A 21,603-nucleotide genomic window follows, 5' to 3' on the forward strand; every position below is an offset into this window, starting at 1 on the left:
AAATGGGTCGAATAAGGGGACCACAGTGCTTAATAACAGTAACGTGTTGAATGTGGAGAATACAATAAATATCAAATGAATACTGAATAAAGGAAATACGTTAAAGAGGGGAAATGCGCTGACAGTGGGAGATGCGTTCCTCTCTCCAGCCAGGACCTGCGGGCCACAGCCGGGACCCGCTTTCCCCGGCCAGGACCCACCCGGCGCCCCGTGACGTCACCGCGAGGCCGCCAGGTGCGCGGGCCGCCCCAAGCCCCGCCCCCGCCGCGCGCTGTCCTCGCGGCCGTACCGCCACGTGCTCGGCGCGCGCGCGCGGGCCCCTTAAAGGCGCGGCCCCGCCCCCGGCAGCGCGCGCCTCGCCCCCGCGGTGACGTCGCCCCCCGCGCCCCCGGAGGGGCCCCGCCCCGCGGTGACGTCAGGCGGCGGCGGCTCGGGGAATGACATCACCTGTGCGAGTGGCCGGCGGCGGGCGGGAGCTCGCGCCGCAGTGTCCCCGCGCCGCGGCCCCAGCGCAGCCGCCGGGCGGAGGGCGGAGGCGAGAGAGCGGGAGGAGCGCGGCCGCGGCCTTCGGCGCCCCTCCGCCGGCCGGCATGGCAGCGGGCGGCCGCGCCGCCAGGTACGGGGAGCGCCGTGCGGTGCGGGGCGCGGTGCGGTGCGGGGAGGGAGGGCGTTGCGGTGCTGTAACGGGGGAGGGGGGGCGGGCGGCTCCCCGGGGCTCGTCGTAGGGATGGAGGATGGGGGTTGGCACCGAGCAGCGGGGGCGTGTGGCGGGGGGGGCTGCAGCGGGGGACGGGGGCTGGGAGGGGGCGCGCTGGAGCCCCGGGGCCGGTGCTTGGGCGAGCTCCGCCGGCGGGGAGCCGAGGGGAGCGGTCAGCGGCACCGCGGGGGGGTCCTGGGGCGCGTCCGTTCCCCGGCGGTGCTCCGCCGCCGGTCCCGGGGATGTGCTCCGCGCTGTGCCCCGCTCCCCGCGGTGCCGCTGCTTCTCCGCCCCCTCGCTGCACTCCCGCCGCCTTTAGGACAACGGAGCCCCGTTCTTAGCAGCCCCCGATGGCGTCCATTGTCCTCGTGTCCCCTCTCTGCCGCGTCCCAGCGCCCGGAGCTCGGAGCTGGCGGTGCCGGCGGGGCGATGCCGCAGCTCGGGGGGATCCCTTTCTCTGCGGCGGGGGTGGCTGTGCCGTTGTATTTGGTTATTTTTGCTGTTATCCGCTGTTCTTCCCCTTCCGCGAAGCGCGATCCCTGCGGGCGGACCTCGGGGACGTGGCTCGGGGGGGTCGGGGCGCGGTGCCCGGCGCCGTTTCCCCCCGGCCCGGTGGCATTGTGCTGAAATCCCCGACCGGGGCGGGCGGAGAGCCGCGAGGTGTGCGCTGGGCACGGGCGGTGCGGTGCGTGCGCCTCGCGGGGAGGATCCCGCTTTGGTGCTGGGGGTGAAGCGATTGTGGGATAACGGGGAAATAGTGTTGGTCAAGTGGCGATGTGTGGGAGGTGCGGGGACTTGGCCGCCTCCCGGGCAGCGTTTGCAGAAGCGCTTGCTGAGAGTGGGAGGAAAAAGCGTTTTTCAGTTGGGATTTCTCCAGCTGGAGAACCCCACGGGGGTGATGGGGAGCACGACAGGAGCCTCCCTAGTCCCTCCAGGACAAAAACTTCTGCTCTATTTGCAGGGGGCTCAGTGCCTGCTGTGCTGCCCAGCTCCACTCGGGACAACACGCGCGTCCCCAGCAGCACAGCCACCGTAGGGCTTTGTCCCCTGCTCCTGGTGCTGCGTGTCCCTGGCAGCACAGCCGCTGGGATTTGCTCCCTATGAAGCGCGCTCCCGTTGTTGCGTTGCCCGATGGCGGTCGTCCATGGCAGTGGGGCTGACAGGTGCTTTGGGGGGTGGGGGCTCTGTTCCCCTCCTCCTCGCTCTTCCCTGGGTGCATGGAGCTGTGTGCTGGGCGCGGAGCTGCGAAACACCCTCGTCCTGTGGAGCTGGCGATTGGAAGCCGTTAATTGCTCCCTGCCAGACTGACTTTTCCATTAATGAGTTTGCTGGCACTCTCCTCCTCCTTCCTGTGCGTGGTGGTAAGGGCCCATATTTCAAATGGGAGAAGTCATAAATACTTTGAGTAATGCAGAAGAAGCTTCCAGCTGAAGCAGCGCTGAGTGGTGGGGGGCGGCGGGGAGCTCTGTGTGCCCGGGGGTGGGGAGCGGTCACTGGGAGAGGACACTGGGAGGTGACAGGCTCTGTCCGAGGGCTGGAGGGCCTCCAGTCCTCCCGGCCTCATCGTCTGGCATTGGCATTGCTGCCAGGAGGCGTGTGCAGGTCTGCCATGCCCGGGCCCTGTGCTCACTTTCCCCATGGTGCCCACCATGTCATGCGGACTGCTGTGGGTGGATATCTCCAGTGGGTGTCCTCCCTCACACCCTGAGGGGAGCGGCTCTGCTCTGCTGCCGGGAGGAAGCCTCTGCCTGCTGTCTGAAAGCTGGAGAACGGCCCGCAGCAGGCGCGTCCTGCGAACAGGGAGATGAGCCCCGTTTCCGTAAGGCCCTGGGTGCTGCTGGGGCCTGCGGCGGGGCTGGGGCTGAGGGCACCGTGCTGGGCCCGAGGCCTCAGCACAACACTGGGCCGCGAGGTGTGGGGGAGCCCATCGAGGTGTTCCTAATTAAGCAGGTGATGGTGAAGGAAGTCTTAATGACCACCACAGCAGCATGGAAGTGCTGTGGCGTGAGGCTGTGCATGCCTGTGGCGTTTGTCCCCTTTTCACAAGTGGCTGCGTGTGCGCTGACAGGACTCATTGGAACCGCTCTGCTCCCAGGTGCGAGTGCTCCTTTCTCTGTTTCTGAGTGAAAGTTTTTCCTCTTGCGTTGCAGAGATGACAAAGTTCTGAGTGTAGGACGCGGGGATGAAGTGCAGGCGGATCTAAGCGAGCTTATGGAAATGAGAAGGGTTACTCGGCTGCATTACAGAGGTGCTGCTAAGAAGTTTAATCCACAGTTGCTGAACTTTGAGCTTTAAATTCTTCTTATGCGAGTTGTTAAGAACATGCATATTATTCATGACTCTACTCCAAAAAAAGGAAAATTGTAAATGACTGAAGTTTGCTATCGCTGCCCAAACAGAGCAGGAAATACACCCAACTCTGCTTTGGATAATCCTCCTCTGGGGGCTCCCTGCCTTCTGCAGTGCCGTGGCAGTGGGTGCGGGATGGAGCCGGGGGCTGGGGCTCGTCGGCCACCGCAGAGCTTGGCCGTGGTTACATGGGAGCTGCTGGGCTGGGGGTGCGGTGCTGCAGGCGGTAACAGCGTCATTTCTCAGAACTGTTGCTGATATAAAATTGGGAGCCCTGAAGTGGTAGAACTCTGTCCAGCTTCCTTCCCGCACAGCTTGCTGCAATGAGCTGGGACCGTTTTAAGGGCTGTCTTCGTTAGACCCTTTCTGCTCTTGTCCTCCTTTATAACTTGACTGATTTTTTTTTTTGCTTGTATTTCCTTTGTGACATCACAGCTCAGCAAACTGGAAATTGTATTTTTCTTTTTTTCCTTCTTTTCCCCTGTCCTTCAACTCATAAACGTTTTACTTCTGGGTCTGTTCTAGCATAATTCTCTTGAACTTTTATTTTCTAGCTTGGCTGCCATTGGCCTGGCTTTGTAATTAATTGAGCTGGGTGCTTTGCACTAGTGGCCTGTGCTGTCAGATTACTTGCTGCCCATCTGCACAAACCCTTGCGGTGCTGTGTGTCCTACGCACAGAGCTCTTTGCAGACAGCCACGTCCAATGCAGCCCCAGTACCTGAAGAAAGAGCGTTGCCCTCCTGACGTAATGGTAAGGAGCTACTTGGGAGGCACGATTTTCTTTTAAGCCTTTTTTAATCCAGGAGACCTCTTGGCTCGAATTTTCATGAGGGCTTTGCCATGTCCCTGTGTGGACTCCCTGCCACTGCTGCCCTGGGCTGTTTGGGACTCACTGTGCTCCTGCACTGGGACTGGGGCAGCTTTGGAGATGGGCTGTGTACAGCAGTGCGAGGTTTTGGAGCTGCGTGGGCATCGTGAGCATCTGTAGCCCCTGCCCTGAGAGATGTGGTTTTTAGCATTGCCCTCTTCCTAACACGATATCGCTTGGGCTGTGGCACTTGGAATATCTTCACAGAAGATATGTCCATGTTCCTGCTCCAGTTCCCTGGCAACACTTGCACAATTAAGAGCTGCTCTAGATTAGAAAGCAGACTGTTGTTTGTCTAAACGGGTTTAAAAACCGATTAAATTAAAGCGGTCCAGGCGACCGATATAATGTGAACACCTCAATTGGTTTAACAGCTGCGTAAATCACATGAGGCTGGGCTGTGGTCAGGCGGGATGGTTTGGGTTCGGAAGCCTGTGGCCATTCCTGCCCAGCTCCTGGAGGCTCCAGCAGGGCTGGTTCTGTGAAGCAGCAGCTGAATCACTTGTTTACAGCCTTGTTTTTTAGGTTATTGCTTTACGTGGTGCTGGCTTACATCAGACTGGTGGGCTGCAGTGCGAGCAGCTGGGGCAGCGGTGCCCAAGCAGAGATGTGCAGCGCAGGAGGGACCTGGCAGCTGAGTGACTCCCGATGCTGGGTGGCAGCGGCCTCTGATTGCAGCTGCCTGGCACAGAGGCTCTGCTGCTCTGTCCGCGTGGCTCTCGAAGCCCATCAGTGTTTGCATGGAGCGCGGAACCTGGTGGTGGGACAGGCTTGGGACAGCCTGGGCGCAGCCTGCCAGGCTCAGGTGCAGGAGCATGGCTGGTGCCCCACTTCTGGGCTGTGTGTTTTATCCAGTTTGCCAGTTTAGGAGTGCAGCAGGCTGGCTGGTCTGCTCAGACTTTGGGAATAATTCACTCCCTGAAGCGCTTGCTGCCTTGTTCCTGCAGGGCGATGCTTTTCACATCCTGACTGAGGGATGATATGAGATACGCTGGATCCTAGCTCCAGAAATGCCCCAGCTTCACACTGCTGTTTGTGGGCAGTGACTGTGTGGTGCGCAGTTACGTGGGGCACCCATGTGCTCGGGGGGCAGAAGGCGCAGGGCTGGAGGCAAAGTGCTCTCATTTCCAGAGGAGCACAGAGCTGCTTCCACTGCTGCGCTCGCTGCAAACACCCATTGTGGATTGCACATAGCTGGAAGGGGAGAAGAGAACGATGCGCTGGTGTGTGCTCGCCTTTCAAAATGCAATAATCTGTCTCGGGAAAGTAGCAGCCTTGTCTAAAATTCAGCTCGTCATCTCTTTGTGCTGCTCTAGTCATATCGTAGCATCTCTCCCTTTGAGCTGATACTTAATTGTTTTCGTCTTCATAGCGTTCCTGTATTAAAATCAGCGTTGTTAATAATTCCACAGATGCTGTAAGCCTGAAAGGTTCTTTTCTCCAGAGTCTTGATTTATCGTTCCCTGGAGATCATGCTTCCCTCCATTTTGCTTTTGTGAGGAGAGCGGAGACGGACTACCTGCTGCAAACGCGTTGTGTGCGTGCATCAACGCGAAACCTGCAGGAAACGGCAATCTTTTCCACTGATCTTCAGCTCTGATGTTATCGAGCGTTTGCTCCATTTCTGTGAAGCATAGGTGGGTGCTGCCTCTGCCCGGCCCTGACCACAGCGTCCCTCCTGCTGCCTTCCTTTGTTTGCCGTGCACTGCCGGCCGCTGGGCTCTGCCTCCGCCCGCACAGCAGCAGGAGTGGAGCGGTGCAGGGGCTGAGCGGAGCGTTGCAGCCACCACATGCCATCCCGAGCTCCATCTGGGAAAGGCAGAGTGGCTTCCTGCTGGGCACGCAGGTGGGGCCGCGCTGTCCTTTGTCCCCAGCCGCAGGGGATGCCCGGCAGAGCGGTGGCCCAGGGTGGGCTGGCGGTGCGGGAGCTCTACCCAGGGGCAGCAGTGGGAGGGTTTGGTGCCAAAGCACGCGAGAGGCGTTTTCTGGCGGCAGGCTGGGTGGGCTGTGGGTTCCGTCAACAAACCATTGTCCCCTGGGAGGACTCCTGTCCTCTCCATGCAGCTCAGTGGGACGTCAGCCTGGGACCAGGGGAAGATGGGGACCAGATGCATCAACCCAGCACCGAGAGCCTTGTGCAGGGCAGTGCTGGTGAGCGCTCAGAGACAGGGGCACAGGGCGATGCGGAGCGCAGGCATCCCGGTGGTGCGGCCCGTGCTCGGTTCGGGTTCGTGTTTGCCGTTCCCCTTTCTGGGGTGGCTGGGGGTGGCACGGCCCTGTTCCCGCAGTGTCTGCACTGTGTCACCCCGCGGTGCCAAGCCCCTGATCACGTCCTTCCCTGCGAGTCGCCATTTTATTTTTCTTAAACGTTTATGTATAACTGTACACTAACCTATAAAAATTAGTTTAGGATGGCTGCCAAGAAAATCTCTGCAGTGCCTTGTGGGTAACTCCCTGTGAATTACCATAAAAGCTGTAGTGCTGAGGCTGCTGTGGCAGTTGTGAGGATGCCAGTCATAACGCTCTGTATTTAAAATTCAGGAGAATGTGTAATGCATTCGTGCCTGGATTGCAGCAGCCTGTAGTGTTTCTGGTGTTCTGTGTGCTGCTGGATTCTCCCTTGCTTTTTAGTGTCTTCTTGCGCTCTTTCGTCTGATTGCAAAGTGCAACAGGTAGCAAAGCACGGGCTTGCCGCTCTGGGAGGGAGAGTGCTTTCTGATAGCTTCCTCCCAGGAGAGAGGAACCTCCTGCTTCCATTGAGCCAGCAGCAATATTTCACTTAAGGGAAAAGCCGCTCCGTAACCCTTCCCCTCCGCATCCTGCGGCGTGCACAAGAGCCTGAACAGCGTCCTGTTTCCGAGGGCACTCGGTACTGCAGCTGGTGCTCAGCAACAGCACAGGGCTGGTGCTGCTCTGAGCGCCCGTGCATCGCGGTCGGTGCTGCCGCTTTGCTGTGCGCATCGGGACATACAAAGTGCCTCTCCTTATCCGCTGCTCTTCCTCCAGAGCAGAAATTAAGGTGATGCAGATCTGCAATACGGCTTTGGTTGTGGAGCTGCTCCGCTCAGTGCTGATCTTCTGCTCGGAGTGATGGATCTTTTCATTTAAATTTTACTGAAATATAATATTCATCACAGTGTCAGTGTCCCACCTTCATTATAGCTAACTGATAAACATCTCTAATCGGAGAGTGATCTCCCCGCCCTGCCAGAAGCCGCCTGGGGATAATGAATACATTTTTAGAGCTGGGAGAAGGTGTCTCGGGGCTGTGTTCCTGCTCTCCCGCCCTGTCTGTGTGTGGAGAGTCACCCTCCTGGCTGATAAATGAGGCAAGAAGCAAATGTGCTTTTCCCAGGGCTGTCAGTGGTGTTTGCGCGGGGGTATTTCTGTGCAGGGCTCTGACACGGTGGTGGCTGGGATGTAACCTGGTGTCCCTGTTGGTACGTGGCAGTTTTCTGCTGTGGGTTTTCTGGAGGGCTCCTCAAACGCAGCCCTTTGTGCTGGATTTGGGCATGGCACAGATGGAGCTGTGCCCTGCCGGGCTGCCTCCACTCGTAGGGTTGGTCCCGGTCCCATCTGCAGCAAAAGGCGCAGTGATGTCCCCGTGCACAGCAAGGATTGTGCTGCTCAGATTGAGCCTTTTACCCTTCTTCCTGCAGAGTGCAGAGCAAACAAGGGAGCAGGCAGGGGCTGGACTCGATGGCACCGCGTGGTGCCCAGGAGAGGCCGGGGCTCTTCTCCTCCTCCCAGTGCCTCGCACAGCGTGATGGCCCCTGCGTCACCAGCTGTCGTGGAGCATCGTTCAAAGTGCTGCTCGCCTCCTTCCTTCCCGCTGCTTGTATGCTGAGGAAGGGCTGTTGTTCGGAGCTTGATGCCTGCCATTCCCACGCCTGCTCCCTGAAGCAAGGTGAACCCTGCAGTGCCAGAGATGGATTTTCTCATCTGTGCAGCAGTGGTCCTGCATGCACTGCTCTGCTTCCACGGGCAGAGCCACTGGCTGATCGGCCTCTGAGCGCCGCTGGGAAGGAGCCCGGAGGCTCTGGAGCGGTTCTGGCATCTCTGCCTTCCTGACCTGCAGCATCAGAACCGGCGCCGTGTGTGTCCCCAGCAGCCCTCGGTACAAACTTTGCTCCTTGTGCTGCTTTTTCTGCAAAAAAGGGCTTTTCCTCTCCCTACACCTCCGCTTCCTCATCTGCATTTGACCCAGAACAAGCTGAATCCTTCTCTGCTTTGGGATTTCCTGTCACCTCTGTTGCTCTCTGTTGTCCATGTCCTCAAATGTGCAGTGTGCTTCTGTCCTGCTGCAAAACTTGTCAGTGGGAGGAATGACTTGGTGAACTTGGAATCGCTGGGACCTACGTGGTGTTTGGACCCTGCTCATCCAGGGCACCTGGCGGCTGTGAGCCCTGACCCTGTTCCGGACCTCTGCTCACAGCCAGGCTGAGGACAGCTGAGCAGCAGAAGAGTTTCCTGCCTCCTTCCTCCATGCAGCTGGGAGGGTTTGTTGTGTGATGCTGACAAGAAGACTGATTTCTTCCAGAAGCCCAAAGCACAGCTTGGCACCCTCGGAGGCTGAGGATGACCCTGCTGCTGTGCTCCCAAGCGGGATGGAGCGGAGCTGGGTGCGGTGCAAGAGACGCAGTGATGGCTGCATCCCATTCTGCCTCCTGCACCCCACAGGGCCCCCCCGAGCTCCATGGTGTGAGGCCACGGGTGTCCCTCTGCATCTCCTCCCGTAGGAGGTGACACTGGTGGGTGACCATGGCATGTCCCATGGGCTGCAGCACCCCTCTGACAGCTCAACGGTGCGCAGACCTGCACAGAGCAGTGGGCTGCGTGGAAAAGCAGAGAGGTGGGGATGAGCTGAAGGATTTCTTCGAAGCTAGGCTTGCAGCTGTGGGGGGTGCGTGCTCACAGCCTCCTTGTCCCCAGCGGGTCCCTCTGTGCAGAGCAGGGTTGGCTCCTGGAGAGCTTCTCCTGACCTTTCCAGCTCCGTGCCCTCAGCTGCCACCGAGTGACACGGTGACATTTCATGTCTTGAATGTCTGAGCAATTTCGTAAAGGTAAAGCCAACACAAATGGAACACATTGGCTTTTGTGTCCGACAAACTGGATTTGTTAACCTGGAGCTTCAGCTTTCAGCTTGGGGGGTCCTTCTGTGCGGGCAGCCGATGGATGGGGCTGGAAGGCGAGGGGATGTGGGTGGGAGTGGTGCTGCCCAGAGTGTGTGGCTCCACAGTGCCTGCTTCTGTATCACCCGGCACTATCTGTAGTGCATGTGGCAGGTAGGAGATGTGCGCTCCTGGCTCCTTCCTCCCATCCCTGGGGAGTGGGAAGAAGCATGTGTGCAGGAGGAGGTTATTTCCTCTGCTTTCGTGCTTCTGCTGCAGGGCTCTGGTTTGACTTAATTCTGTTTAACCCCATTCTGGGATTGGCATGAAGAGCCCTGGGTCCCTGGGGAGCGGCAAAGTTGCTTTCCCCACCTTTTTCCTTTATTTCTAAATTAAGAGAAAAGAAAGGAAACAAACAAAAAGGATCTCTGAGCAAGCATGGGGAAAGCCTGCTCCCTGCTTTGCCGGGGTCTCCATGAGGGTGATGCTGGGCTGGTGGGAGATTGAAGTCAGATGTGAGGGGAGAATACTGCACTCAGAGGGTGGTGAGGCTCCAGCACTGCCCAGAGCTGGAGGTGCCCACAGCCATGGATGGACCCTGGACAGCCTGAGCTGGGGAGGCATCCAGCCCATGGCAGGGGTGGGGGGGGCTCTGAGATCCATTCCAATCCAACCATGCCGTGATTCTATGAAAAGCAAGGCAGGGCCCTGCAGGGCAGTGTGTTCTGTGCAGGCTGCCAGTGTGATGCGGGCTCAGGAAGGCTCTGGTGCCCCTCATATGGGACACACTCACTGTAACCACAACTAGTGGAGATGGTGTTCAATTTAAAAAAAAAAAAAAAAAAAAAAAGGGGGGGGGGGGGGGAATCTGTGGAGTTTACAGGATGGGGACACCAAAGCTTCTTTGTGCAGTTTCTTTTGGGGTTGTGTGATCTGAGAAGCTCCTTCCCTGAATCCCCAGGCTGTCTTTGCTCAACAGAGCTGCACTGGGGACGTCTTGCATGTCACTGGCCTGGATGTCCCCAGCCATCCCCGAGGACATTGCCACCACAGTCCTCACAGCAGCGGAAAGCCCCAGCGGTGTTCCAGCCAATGAGCTCTGGATCCTTGTGCTTCTGCTGCTTTGAGCTGTTCCTTTACTTCTGGAAGAACCCTGTGGGACGGCAAAATGTGGATCCCGAATCTTCCTGCGTACAGGACTGGAAGTGTGGACTGGAGCGGGTCCTCACCGCTCCAAACATCAGGGACACGCTGCAAAGCCTGAAGCTGGATGTTTTCTCTGAGACCAGTGTGCAGTCCCTTCCTGGGCTGGAAGCAGAGCCAAGCTCAGGCACGGTGACAGCAAGCCCAGCAGGGCCACCAGGAGCACAGCTGCCAGAAGGAACCCAATGGCAAAGGGGAAAATGCCTTTATTTGATTTTCCTATGTCTGAATGCATGTGGGAGCTTTGGGCACGGCTCTTCACCAGCTCAGAGGAAAGGGCTGAACCTTCTGCCTGTTCTGCCCAGGCGCCAGTGCCACTGGTGTGTGGCACGTCCTCCTGGATCCATTGCCTTGATTTAAGGATTTGATGCATCCTGCTATTTAAAAATAAATAGCTAGTTATTTTGGGCTGGGGAGGCAAACAAATCAACAGGCCGGTGATTTCTTCAATCATCCTGCATGCTGCACAGGGAAAAATTAATAAAGTACCTGCCATCCCCAGAAGCTATTTGTTAAAGCCAACGATAACGATGGGCAAAATTGAGTTCTTGCTTATGACGGGTTTGCTCACGCTCCCGTGCTCCTGCTCCAAGGCATCGCCATTCCTGCCGGCCCCGGGGGAAGCAGGCAGCGAGCTGGGCTGGGCCTCCAGCCTCCCTGGCACCTCCCTGCGCTCCAGGAGCTGGGTCCCTGTAGGAGTTTGGGGATCCACTGAAAATTGGGACTGTCTGTGGGGACTGCCATCCTGTGTTACTGCTCCTTTCCCGGTGCCTTCAGGCCGCTGGCAGCTTTCCAGGGCTTTGCAGAAGTGCTCCTGGTGGGAGCTGCCATGCGTGGTGGTGGCTGGAGGAGGGAGGGTCGCCGGGAGCAGGATGGGGTCCTGCATGGCTGCCCGCCAGAGCAGTAATGGTTTTCCAGCACATATTGAATTTTCTCATCCATAAAATGGGAACACACAGAGCCATCCTTCCTGAGGAGCACAGCACTAAGCCTGTGTTGAGTCCAAGAGCTGCTCAGAAGACATCAGAGAACCTGAGAAGACCACGCTGTCCCTGGGCTCAGAGCAGCCACCTGGGGCCATGGGGCTATCGGCTGCTCTGGGTTTGCCCTCCAGATGTTAACCAAGAGACGTTTGGCTTCATCCTTGAGCCCGTTCAGCATCAGGGAGGACAGAGGTGGTATCTGCTGCTCTGCGTGTTGGGTCAGTTGTTATTTCTTTGGTGCTGGTGAATTTTCTCCCCCCAGTGAAATACCCTGCATGGGGCCGCTTTTGAGCCCAAGCGAGGAGCAGAGCTCCTCCTGCTGACAAACCTTTGCTGGGTGCCCAGCTCGTGGGTGGGTGTGAAAGCAGATCTGGATTTAGCTTGCTGCTGGCAGGGCCTGGGGAGAAACGCGGGGAAAGTCCCTGGGAAGCTCGCTGCTGGTGGAGGAGCCGCGGGCGGTGTGAGTGGGGAAGGCGCTGGTGCGAGGGGCCCGGCTGGAGGCGGCTGTGTGGCCGATAAACCAAGAACTGATGGGCATTCTGAGCATTTAAATAGAGCGAGAGCTGTGTTTTTAAGCCACTGATGTTAAATTATGTGGGGTGGAAGGGTGGCCACAGGCATCACACTGTGATGAGGCAGCAGCAGCCCCTTCCAAGTGGGTTTGCTGGGGGCTCAGGGTTCCCCTGTACCTGTCCCCATGCATCGTGCACTCTCTGTGAGCAGAGCTGGGAAAAAATATCCACTGAACTGAAACCTCACTGCTCACGGAGGAACAGGGAGACTTGGTTCATGCCACACACAAGCAGCAGATTGGATCCCGAGCCGTGTCTTTGGCTCCAGATATCCGTCTTAAGGGCGTCAGCTTCAGGGCTGAGCTGTCCCCAGAGACCCTCACTCATTTTGGGGAGTGGGAGAAGCTGCCCCCCCCCCTCCATGGATGGTTGCACCGGGGCTCTGAGCTGGTCCTGCGCTAATGGGGAGCGCGCCGGGCGGAGCGGGGCCTTTTCTGGCACAGAAAGGACAAATTAAATAAACATGCTCAAATGCTTAAACATTTGTTTTTTAAATTAGCAGCAGCTTTTTTATATTAAAGGATGCGGATTGGCTGCTGGGGAACTCTTCAGCAAGTTGTTTTTTTCTTCCTGGTGCTACTTTTCCAGAGCAATTTCTGATTTGAAAACCAAATGCCAAACGCAGGCCAAGTTTGAGGCTCATTCCTCTGGAAGATGTCGGTGGGAAGCTGAGCCGCGTGGAGCTGTGAGGCCCCATTTGGATGCGTGGTGACACCTCGAAGGCAGCAGTATCCACACGTGGTGCTCCATGGGCGCTGCAGGAACAGTTGTGCTCACCCGGGCCTGCAAAGTGCAAAAGCCTCAAAGCCTCCTGCAGGAAGGTTGGGAGCTGCTCTGTACGGGAACGCAGTGCTGGGCACGCTGCAGGAACGCGGCTCCGCAGCCCTCACGCTGTAGGTTTGGGACCACCACCCCTTCCACGGGTGGCACGCAGCGTGCACCCACGCTGAGCCCTTCTGCTCTGTGCGTCTGCTCTTTGATCTCTTCTTTTGTAGATGGCTGGAGACAGGCGGCGTGAGCACTCCGCTTGCTTGGCATTGCAGGATAAAGAGGTTTAGGTGCTGCTCTATTAGGATCCAAGATTGCTAAATAGCATCTCTGGGAAGGCCAAATGCAGCCGGATAGACGCTAATGCTTCAGACTGACCTCGCTTGAAGCGCATGGGGGTTCTGCTGTTTCCGCAGGCTTGCTGTCTGTTTCCTAAAATAGCATCTGCCCCAAAAGCAGCACCAGTGCACCGAGCGAGGAGCCCTGTGCATGTACCTGTGCTGCGTGCGGAGGCATTGCGGGGTAAACCGGTGGTGCGATTTAAGAAGAAAACAAACAGAACCTCCCTTCCCCAGGAGCGCACTCCTGGTGTCCCTGGGGCTGTAGCGAGGCTCCCAGGGCCCAGCTGTGTCTGGGGCAGCCAGGAGCGTCCGCAGGGCAGGACCCCTCCTCCTCGTCTTCCCTTTGTGAGCACCTGAGAGCGGTCTGCCAACCCCAGCCTGCAGCCTTCCCTTTTTGTAAGCTGCTGCTTTTTTTGAGGTGCTTCACCTGCAGAAGGCACTGAGCCCGTAGTGGTGCACATGGAGCATCCCACGTCCCACGAGCACCGTGCGGCGGGAGGGGAAGGTGGGGGCTGCTCGGTTCCCCGCTCTGTCCCCAGCCCAATGGTGAGCCATGCCCGTTCTGTTGTTGTTTTGTTTTTCCATATTAAAGGTTTCATAAATGGAATTAAATACTGTGAAACTTAAGGTAATTAAATGTGAAAGCAGAAGGAAAAAAAATTGTAAAGCATCCTCTCCAGGAAGCTAATAGGCTTCGTGCCTCCTTATCTTAATGATTTTCATAATCTGGCTGAATGCAGAGATAATGGATCTGATGAACCTTTATGGAGCTAACTTTAGATTTAATGGGCTCCTTGCTGGGGAGCCGGGTGGGGGCAGGTGCAGTCAATGCGCTTAAGGAGGGAGATGGGAGTGAGAGAAGCAGACCCGAACGGCCAGAAGGGTTTTCCGGAGGCTTGGAAGTTGCACTGAGTGCTGCCTCCTTCCCACCTGGAATTAACCTCGGAAATCGTTGTTGGAGCCCACGTGATTTCCTCCGGCTCAGCTGCCAGCGGGTTCTGCCTTTCTGCACAACCTCTGACCCTCCCCGGGACGAGGGAGCCGCAAAGCCGGGATCATCTGCGTTAATCTGGTCTCATTGAGGCGGGATCAGTGAAACCACCTCGCAGATTCACTGTATTACGGAGCAGATTGAGGGACTTAGAGAGCAAATTTAATAAATATCATTTCGATATTACTCAGTGGAAAGGAGGAAAAAAAATCTGCTGAGCTGCTGCCGTTGGAAGCACCCAATGGAGGGCGGCTCACGGGGCTGCGTCGGGGGCGGGGAGCTGGGCTGCGGGAGGTGCTGAGTGTTGGGGTTTGGGGTCCCATGGTGCCCTTGTGTCTCGGGGCTCCCTGGAGTTCCCAGTGGAGTCTTTGAGCTTATGAGACGGTCGCAGCCCATTAGCAGCTTTCCAGTGGAAAAAACTGAACTGCTGCAGCAAGCCAAGGGCATGGATGGGGAGAGCAGGCGGCCGGGTGCCCAGGGCTGGGGGAAGCTCTGATTACAAGGAAAGGGAGAAAGCGATGGGAAACCCCAAACCCTCGGTCCCAGGGCAGGGCGGTGAGGGAGGTTTTGCTGTGCCCCAGGCACCGCTGCCTGTGCGCGCCGTGGGCACCGTGCCCGGGCCGTGCACCTTGCCCGGAGCCTGGGCTGAGGGCAGCTGGGGCTGCTCGGGCTTTGTCCCCAGCGGGACCCCCCGCCTGCTGGAAAAACACGCGGTTAGGAGAAATGTGTGACCTCTTGCTAACCCCCTTCCCCTTCTCCTCTCGCTCTGCAAGATGTTAAAAAGAAGGGGGGGAAAAAATGAAAAACAAAACCTCTAGCTGCGGCCAATCCAAGGAGGGTGAGAGCTGGAGACCATATCATTAAAATGCTAAAAATGAGCGTGCTGAAAACAGACACAATCGGGTATTTAAAGCTCTGAATGAAAAGAGTGTGTGTTAGCTGGCTTGTGGAGAGCTGGTCTCCCAGAGCCCCTGGAAAATATGTGGTCAAGCCCGTGCCATTAACTTTTTGTTTCTGGTTTGTAAAGTAGCTGTGAAATCTGCGGGGGGGGGAACGTACCCCACTCCCTGCCAGGCTGTGCTCAGTGCCCGTGTGCACCCTGAGGCTTTTGCTGTCCCGCTGCAATCTTTGTCCCAAAATGTGCTCATCGACACGGGGACGTGCTCGGCCCCCAGGTCAGCAGGGTCACCTCTGTCACCTCCGCTGCTCGTGGGGGACAGCCTGGAGGGGCTGCAGCTGAGCCCTGCCCCAAACCCACCACGAATGCAAGGCAGGGTGAATCACCGCGGAGCCGCTGCGGGGCTGTTGCATCATTTGTTTGCAGCTCCTTCAAAGCTGGGCGGCTCGGACTGCTGGAGCAGCTGTGCTGAGGTTTTTGTTGCCTCTTTTCTGTTCCTCACACTGAGTTCTGGCCCTCGGCACAGGCACGCTGCGTCCCCGAGTGCTGCGCTGGTGCTGGTGTGGCACGTGGGGTTGGTTCTGGGCATGTGCACGTACACAGATTTCCCTCATGTGCATATATGGAGGGACCTGCGTGGGCACAAAATGCCCCTAAAACATCTCCTAGGGCAAGGAATAAGTGCCAGGCTGGGCTGGGCTCCAGCACGCAGGAACAGATGAATCAGACGCAGAATGGTAAAATCAAACCTCGCACAGCATTAAAAACAGCCCAGCTCCGGCGAGCTCCCCGCTGCCGTCCGGGGAGCCCCAGTGAGATGCAGCGAGGACGGATTCTGAACCAAGCAGGGATTTTTCGCCCCCCTCGTGGCCGTATCGCTTGGCTGCCAGCCCCCGAAGGGGAAGTTTCACCCCGCCTCCCGCGGCCTCGGATGTCAGGTTGGCAAGAGAAATCCCATCTGTTTTCAATCTGGATCCTCACTTCCATGCACCGAGCGTTCCTCCTCCCCGCGCTCCCCCGCTCCCAGCCCCCAGCGCTGCGTGCACGCCAGGCAAAGGCCTCGCTGACGCTGTTTTTTTCTCTTTTCTTCTAAAAATGCACGTGGCCTTCTTTGCCCCCCCGACCCCCTCCTCCAGGCAGTGCTCCAGCCCAGAGCTCAGCCCTGCGCGGAGAATTCCCCAGCGGCCGTTGCTTTCCAACCCCGAGCGGTCGAAAAATAGCAAAATATCTCAGCGTTACAAAAAAAAAGCGTTTGGGAGTTGAGGAGGAGGAAAAAAAAAAAGAAAAAGAGGGAGGGGAGGGCAGGAAAGGAATGTTGTTGTTGTTGTGAATTTTGCGTTCGGGGGTTTTGTTCGGCTCCAGCTCCTTGGGATGACTGGGGAGAGACACAAGCAGAGCGCTCTGTTCGTGCGCACCGAACGGAGCCCTGGGCTGGGAGCGGGGGGACCCGCAGCGCGGTCCGGGCCGCTCGGATGGAGCGGAGCGCTCCTGCTGCTCCACAGCCCGGCCCCGGCCTTCCTCGCCGCTGTCCTCTCGCTGTGTAAGGCCTCATGGAAACCGCAGCGTCCTCGGGCCAGGGATCGCCTTCTCTTTACAGATGGCCGCGAGAGCTTCGCGCGTCGGCCGAGCCCTATGAAAAATAAATGGAGGAGATTGCGGCTCGTGTGGTCGGGGGTTCTTTTTTATTTTTTTCTTTCTAAAGCGCCGGGAGGTGAGAGCCGCCGTCCTCGCAGCGAGGAGCGGTGGTGCCACGCGTTGCCCGAGCCCCGCGGGCACAGCCGGCCACGGCCGCGGTGCGGGAACCGCTGCGTGGGGCGAAGCCGCGCACGGCGCCGTGCGGGACGGGGCAGCGCGAGGCCCCCCCGGGGCTGCGGCCCCCAAAGGCCTCAGTCGGGGCCCTGCGCCCGCGGTCCCCCCGCCCGGGGCCTCCCGCCCCGCTCCGCTCCCCCGGCCCCGCCCCGGCTCCTCCCCGTCCCTCCGCCCGCGCGCCTCGCGGGGTCGCGGCGCCCGATGGCCCCGAAGGCGCCGGGGGACGGCGGCCGCTGCCGGTAAGTGCCCCCGCTCAGCCCCGGGAGAGCCCGGGCGGGACGCTTTGGTTTACGGTGCCTTTTTGGAAAGGCGGACCGCGTTGCTCTGGGCTGCACGCGGGGGGCGGCGGGGCGCGGTGCTGTCCCGCGCTGCTCTCCGCTCGGTGCTGCCCCGTCCCCGGCTCCGTGTTCTCTGCAAACCGAGGCGACTCGTGGCCGTGCCGCGCAGCCCCGTGGCCTCGCAGCGTGCCGGCCCTCCCGCTGGCCCCAGGGACCCGTTCCTCTGCACTCCCTCTTTGTGTATGTGTACGTGTGTATGTGTACACATGTGTATGTGTGTGTATTTGTTTCCCACGCCGACATCGCTGTTATTTCGCGGCGAAGAGCGGCCCGGGACGCGGCGGTGGCTCTGCCCGGCGCTGAGCAGCGCTCCCGCAGGAGCGCCCCTTTCTTACGGCTTCGGACTCGTACGTGCAATCACAGAAACGTGAGGCGGGGGGAAAAAGTGCTCCATTTTGTGCCGGAGCGGTGCGGCTGGAGCCCGGCTGAGAAATGGCCGTGTTTTACCCCGTTCTGTGGTGGAGGCAGAGCGCTTTTCTGTCGCAGGTAACTTTGACGTCAGGGCTTGGAATCGCAGCAGCTGCGCTGACTCAGGGCAGTTAAAGGAACGTCTGAAATGAAATTTAAATTTATATTGTTCGTTGGCGGAAAACCCTCCCGCAGTTAGGGAGAAAATGTAAAGATGAAGCTGATGGCTGCAAGAGACAGAAAGCGGTTTCAAACATTAATGTTATGATTCCTCTTTTTTAAAAAGAAAAAAAAAAAAAGAAGAGGTTCTCCCACCTGCGCTGTGCGTGGCCGCGCCTCGGCTCTCCTTCCTGCCCGGCTCCCCAGGGCCTCGCTCCGCGGGGCCGGCCCGGCCCGGGGCCGCTGTGCTGGAAGGAGGCAGCAGCTGCCCCCCCCTCCCTGCACGGGGGATTTCTGGGCCCCAGCTCAGAGCCCGGGGGGTGTTTGTTTGCGACCCGCTGTGTTTGGGGGCTGCCGTGCCCCGGTGGGCTGACATTTACTGACAGATGAATGCTGTTGGCTTGGGTGGTCGGTTTATTTTTCCACCCAAAAAAGGAGGAGGTGAGAAACGCGCGCTGTTTCAGCAATTTGTTTGCGCTCTCTCCGGCGCGGAGCAGCGGGCGCTGCTGTGTGGCGTGGCCCTCGCAGGGGGGTGCGTGGGGCTCAGCGCCATCCCCACTTCGGCTTCCACCCTCAGAATAAAAACCATTGAGCCGCTTCCCACAGCCAAACAAGGCGGTGATGTTGCAAAAGCGTTGAAAGCGGAGAAGACTCAATTATGCTTTTGGCTTGGAAGAGACGCGTCCCGCTTCCTGGGAGGTGGAGGCACCGAAATGAGCTGTCTGAGGGCTGGGAGCAGGCAGAGTTAGCGTCGGGCCCTGAGTGCCTGCAGAGGTGACAGTCGCAGCGAGGATCTGAGGAAATCCCTCATTACCCCGAGAGATGGAAAAGTCGGGTCTGGCATTTTATTATGTTTCTTCGCCTTGATCACAGAGCCTTCAAACACCCTCCTTACCCTCGCTGCTGAATCTGGCCTGTAGGTACAGATTCTTCCACGGCGCAGCTATTTCACTAGATTTAATCTCTAAGGAGCGTGCCAGAAAAACAGCCTTGGGGAAGCGGCAATCTGAGAGCTTCCTTGTCTGTAAAATGGGGATAGCGATGCGTAACTCCTTTCTGTGAAGTGTTTCAGGCTCTGGCAGCGAAAGGCGCTGAAGTGGCGGCAGCCGTGGGCAGCGGGGCCCGGCGCAGACCCCGCTCCTCTGCCTCCTGCGGGGCCGAGCAGTGAGGAGCTGCGTTCTGCCGCTCTGCCTGCAGCTGGGTGGAAGCCACGGACCCGTTCGGTAACGACTTCGTGGTGCTGCTCACCTGGGTTGGATTGAAGCAGCCACCTGCAGGTGGGCGGTGCCGCATCCCTCAGCGCTGCCCCAGCCGTCCTGTGCCCTCTGCTGCAGGGACTGGGACCCCGGGTACGCTGGATTCTCAGCAAGGATTTGCTTTTGGACCTGGCAGAGACCGCAGTGTGTCCCGTGGCACTGGGAAGCGTCCTCTTGTTATGTTTGAATGTATTTCGTGCTGTGTTAGTGGTGTGAAGAGTGAACTGGTAGAAGTAGGGACCATGGAAAGTGCGGGGCATCGTCTGTTCAAATGCTGGTGGTGGGAGAACATCTGTCGAAAGCTCTCTCGGAAGGAGGAGGGCCCTTCCAGCACCGTTCTGGGAGCATCCACTGCCAGCAGTGCCAAGGCTCAGAGTTGGAGGGCAGCCTGGGGTGTCAAGGCTGTGGGTGCTCAGGGGCTGCTGCAGGACAGAAATCTGCCAGCTGCACTGTGCAGCACCGTCATTTTTCCCACACATCTCACGTCACAGGCTCATACAGTGTGCTTCGGTCTCTCTGTGTTCTGAGCGATGCCCTTGGTGTCTGTGTGCTGCCAAGCCGTACTGAGGCCGTTGCTGAGGCGGTGGTCCCGTGCACAGCTTCGGCAGCAGCTCACAGGTTGCAGGACGGCACCTTCCGATTTTCACTCTGTCCCTGTTTGCGATGAGCTGGAATCAGCCCGTCACAGCTCCGGGAATGGAGTCCCCCCTCCCCCATTTACAGTAATTCTTAAATAGTTCATTTGGGCGTAATGCCTCTTTTTGCAGTTGATTCTCTGTTACAAACAGATTTTCTGATAATGGTACCTGTGCCATTCAGATGGGATCATTATTATAATAGCAGCCAGCATTGTTGCAGAATCGGTATGTGGAATTTATGTAGGATCGTTACGATGACAGAAGTAAAACCATAAATAAAGTGATGCAGTAACAGCAGCACTAAGCCTGGTTGACAGCGATGGGTGGGACCTCCCCGGGGCCCCAGCCCCCCCGGATCAGCTGGGAGGGCGGGGGGATTGGGCTGGGGTAGAGCTCGGGCTCTGGGCTCAGTGCTCATCCCACGGAGCCAGGAGCTGATGGAGAACCAGCCCCACGTGAGATGCTGCAGGTTGCTGCCGTGCTCTTGCAGGGCGCTGGCTCTGCGCGCGCAGTGCGTGGATGGGATTTAGGTGGGCTCCTGTAGGCTGGGCCCTGTGCCCGCCCCACACCTGCATTTCTCTGCGGGAAAGGTGGGAAGGCTCAGAACTGCGTTGGTGACGGGAGGATGGAGCTTGAAACTGCAAAGTGCCCAGCGGGACCCGACACGGGAGGTGGTGTCAGCGGCACAGTGATCCCGGGAGCAGTCGTACCAAATGCCACCAGCAGAAGAGAAAAGGAAGCAATCAGTGCGCTCGAGAAGCTGGGGAGGGTTCGGAGTGGGGTTGCCCCTGCCTCCGCTTCTCACTCTATGAACACATCCCTGGGGGTGGGGGTGTTGTGTGAGGGCAGCCCGGTGCTCGGGTTTAGCAGCGCTGATAATCCAGCTGGCTAATCTGGAGCGCGGCGGGGCGAGCAAAATCCCGCTGGCGGGCGGCGAGGAGGATGCCGGGAAGTGCTTTGTGGCAGTTGTATTTAAACAAAGTCGCTGCTAATGCCGCTTCAGCCGTCGTGCGGACGGAGCACAGATGTCTTACTCGGGTTCTGATTTATTTATTTATTTATTTAAAATAAAATCGCTTTTATTTTTCCGCAGTGACCCCCGGTTTAAATCCCTGCACCAGGAGGGGGACTGCACCCCTTCAGCAGGACGGAATGCAGGTCAGGGTTTATCACCGTGTCCCTCTCCGGAAATTTCGGGGCCAGAACGCACTCTTTGCCCAGGGGGAGGCCGCTGCGCCCGTGGCCGATGGCTTTTTGATGGCCGGTGCTGCCTTTGTGGTGGCCATCTGGTGCCAGGATGGCTGCGGGGCTGGGGGTGGGCTGGGAGCAGGAGGGATTAGGGCTGGGGGAGGGCGCGGGTAGGGTTTCAGCCCTTGCTGCAGGTAGAGGGAGAACTATGGGATTAGGGGCGTTTTGGTGGAAGCTGCAAAGAGGAGAAGGTTGAGAGAGGGGGAGGGGTTGGAAGAAAGCAGTCTCCGTTTTCCCCTCGGAAACGTCACTGGTTTGCTCTGCAAGGAAGCACAGGGACATGCGTTTAGGGCAGGGGATGAGAAAAATCCACAGCAAATCTGCTCTGATCTTCTGTGCCCGACATCGTGACCCTTGGGAATCCTCTCTGCCTGGCTCGGGGTCAGTGGGTTTGCTCCCTGCTGCTTCCTGTGGGTTCAGTTGACCTTCTCCTCTCCCCAGAGATCAGTTTAAATTAAAACATTATCCTTTACTTGAGGAAGCAGCAGCGTCTCCCTGCACTTGGTGGCAGGAGCTGTGTGTCCCCGTCCGTCTGTCCTTCCCCCATTGCCAGATGGGCTGCAGACGCTGGGGACGCTGGGCTGTGCCCCTGTGCTCCCTGAGTGTGGGAGCAGGAGGGAAAATCCCGGATTATGAAAGGTTTCTGAGGGCAGTTACTTCTGCATAAAAGGGGAAATTCCCTCCTTTTGGGCTGGAAGGGGGAGGGTCTGTCTAGGGGGATCCAGTGTCCTGCTGCGTATTCCTATAGCTGTAGTGCCAAGCTGTGGATCTGCCTTGGGAGTTTGGGTTTCAGAAGACTTTGAAACCAGATCATAGGTTGTGTTTCTCCAGAGTGGGTTTGGTGCCGTGGGTGCTGCAGGATGTCAGTGCCCCAGTGCCATCGCTGTGAGCAGTGCTGGTGAGATGAATCGCTGCCGCCTGCAGCTGCTGCGTTGGATGGCTGCAGTGCTGCCTTCCTGGAAGG

The 21,603-nt window shown here is 58.3% G+C and overlaps 1 protein-coding gene across 17 annotated transcripts in view; it reads left to right on the plus strand.

Moving 5' to 3' along the window:
• PTPRS (protein tyrosine phosphatase, receptor type S) overlaps window positions 522–21,603 on the plus strand; it is a 128,191-nt gene continuing 107,109 nt past the window's right edge. For 16 of the 17 annotated variants that reach the window (XM_021378964.1, XM_021378973.1, XM_021378968.1 and 13 more), the window contains exon 1: window positions 16,748–16,831. The gene's annotated coding sequence lies outside the window, so the exon portion shown is untranslated. Of the gene's footprint in view, window positions 617–16,747; window positions 16,832–21,603 lie in introns of those variants that run through there. The other variant, XM_021378966.1, reaches the window with a different exon arrangement.

Source organism: Numida meleagris, chromosome 27, assembly GCF_002078875.1.
Source record: "Numida meleagris isolate 19003 breed g44 Domestic line chromosome 27, NumMel1.0, whole genome shotgun sequence".
Lineage (NCBI taxonomy): Eukaryota > Metazoa > Chordata > Aves > Galliformes > Numididae > Numida > Numida meleagris.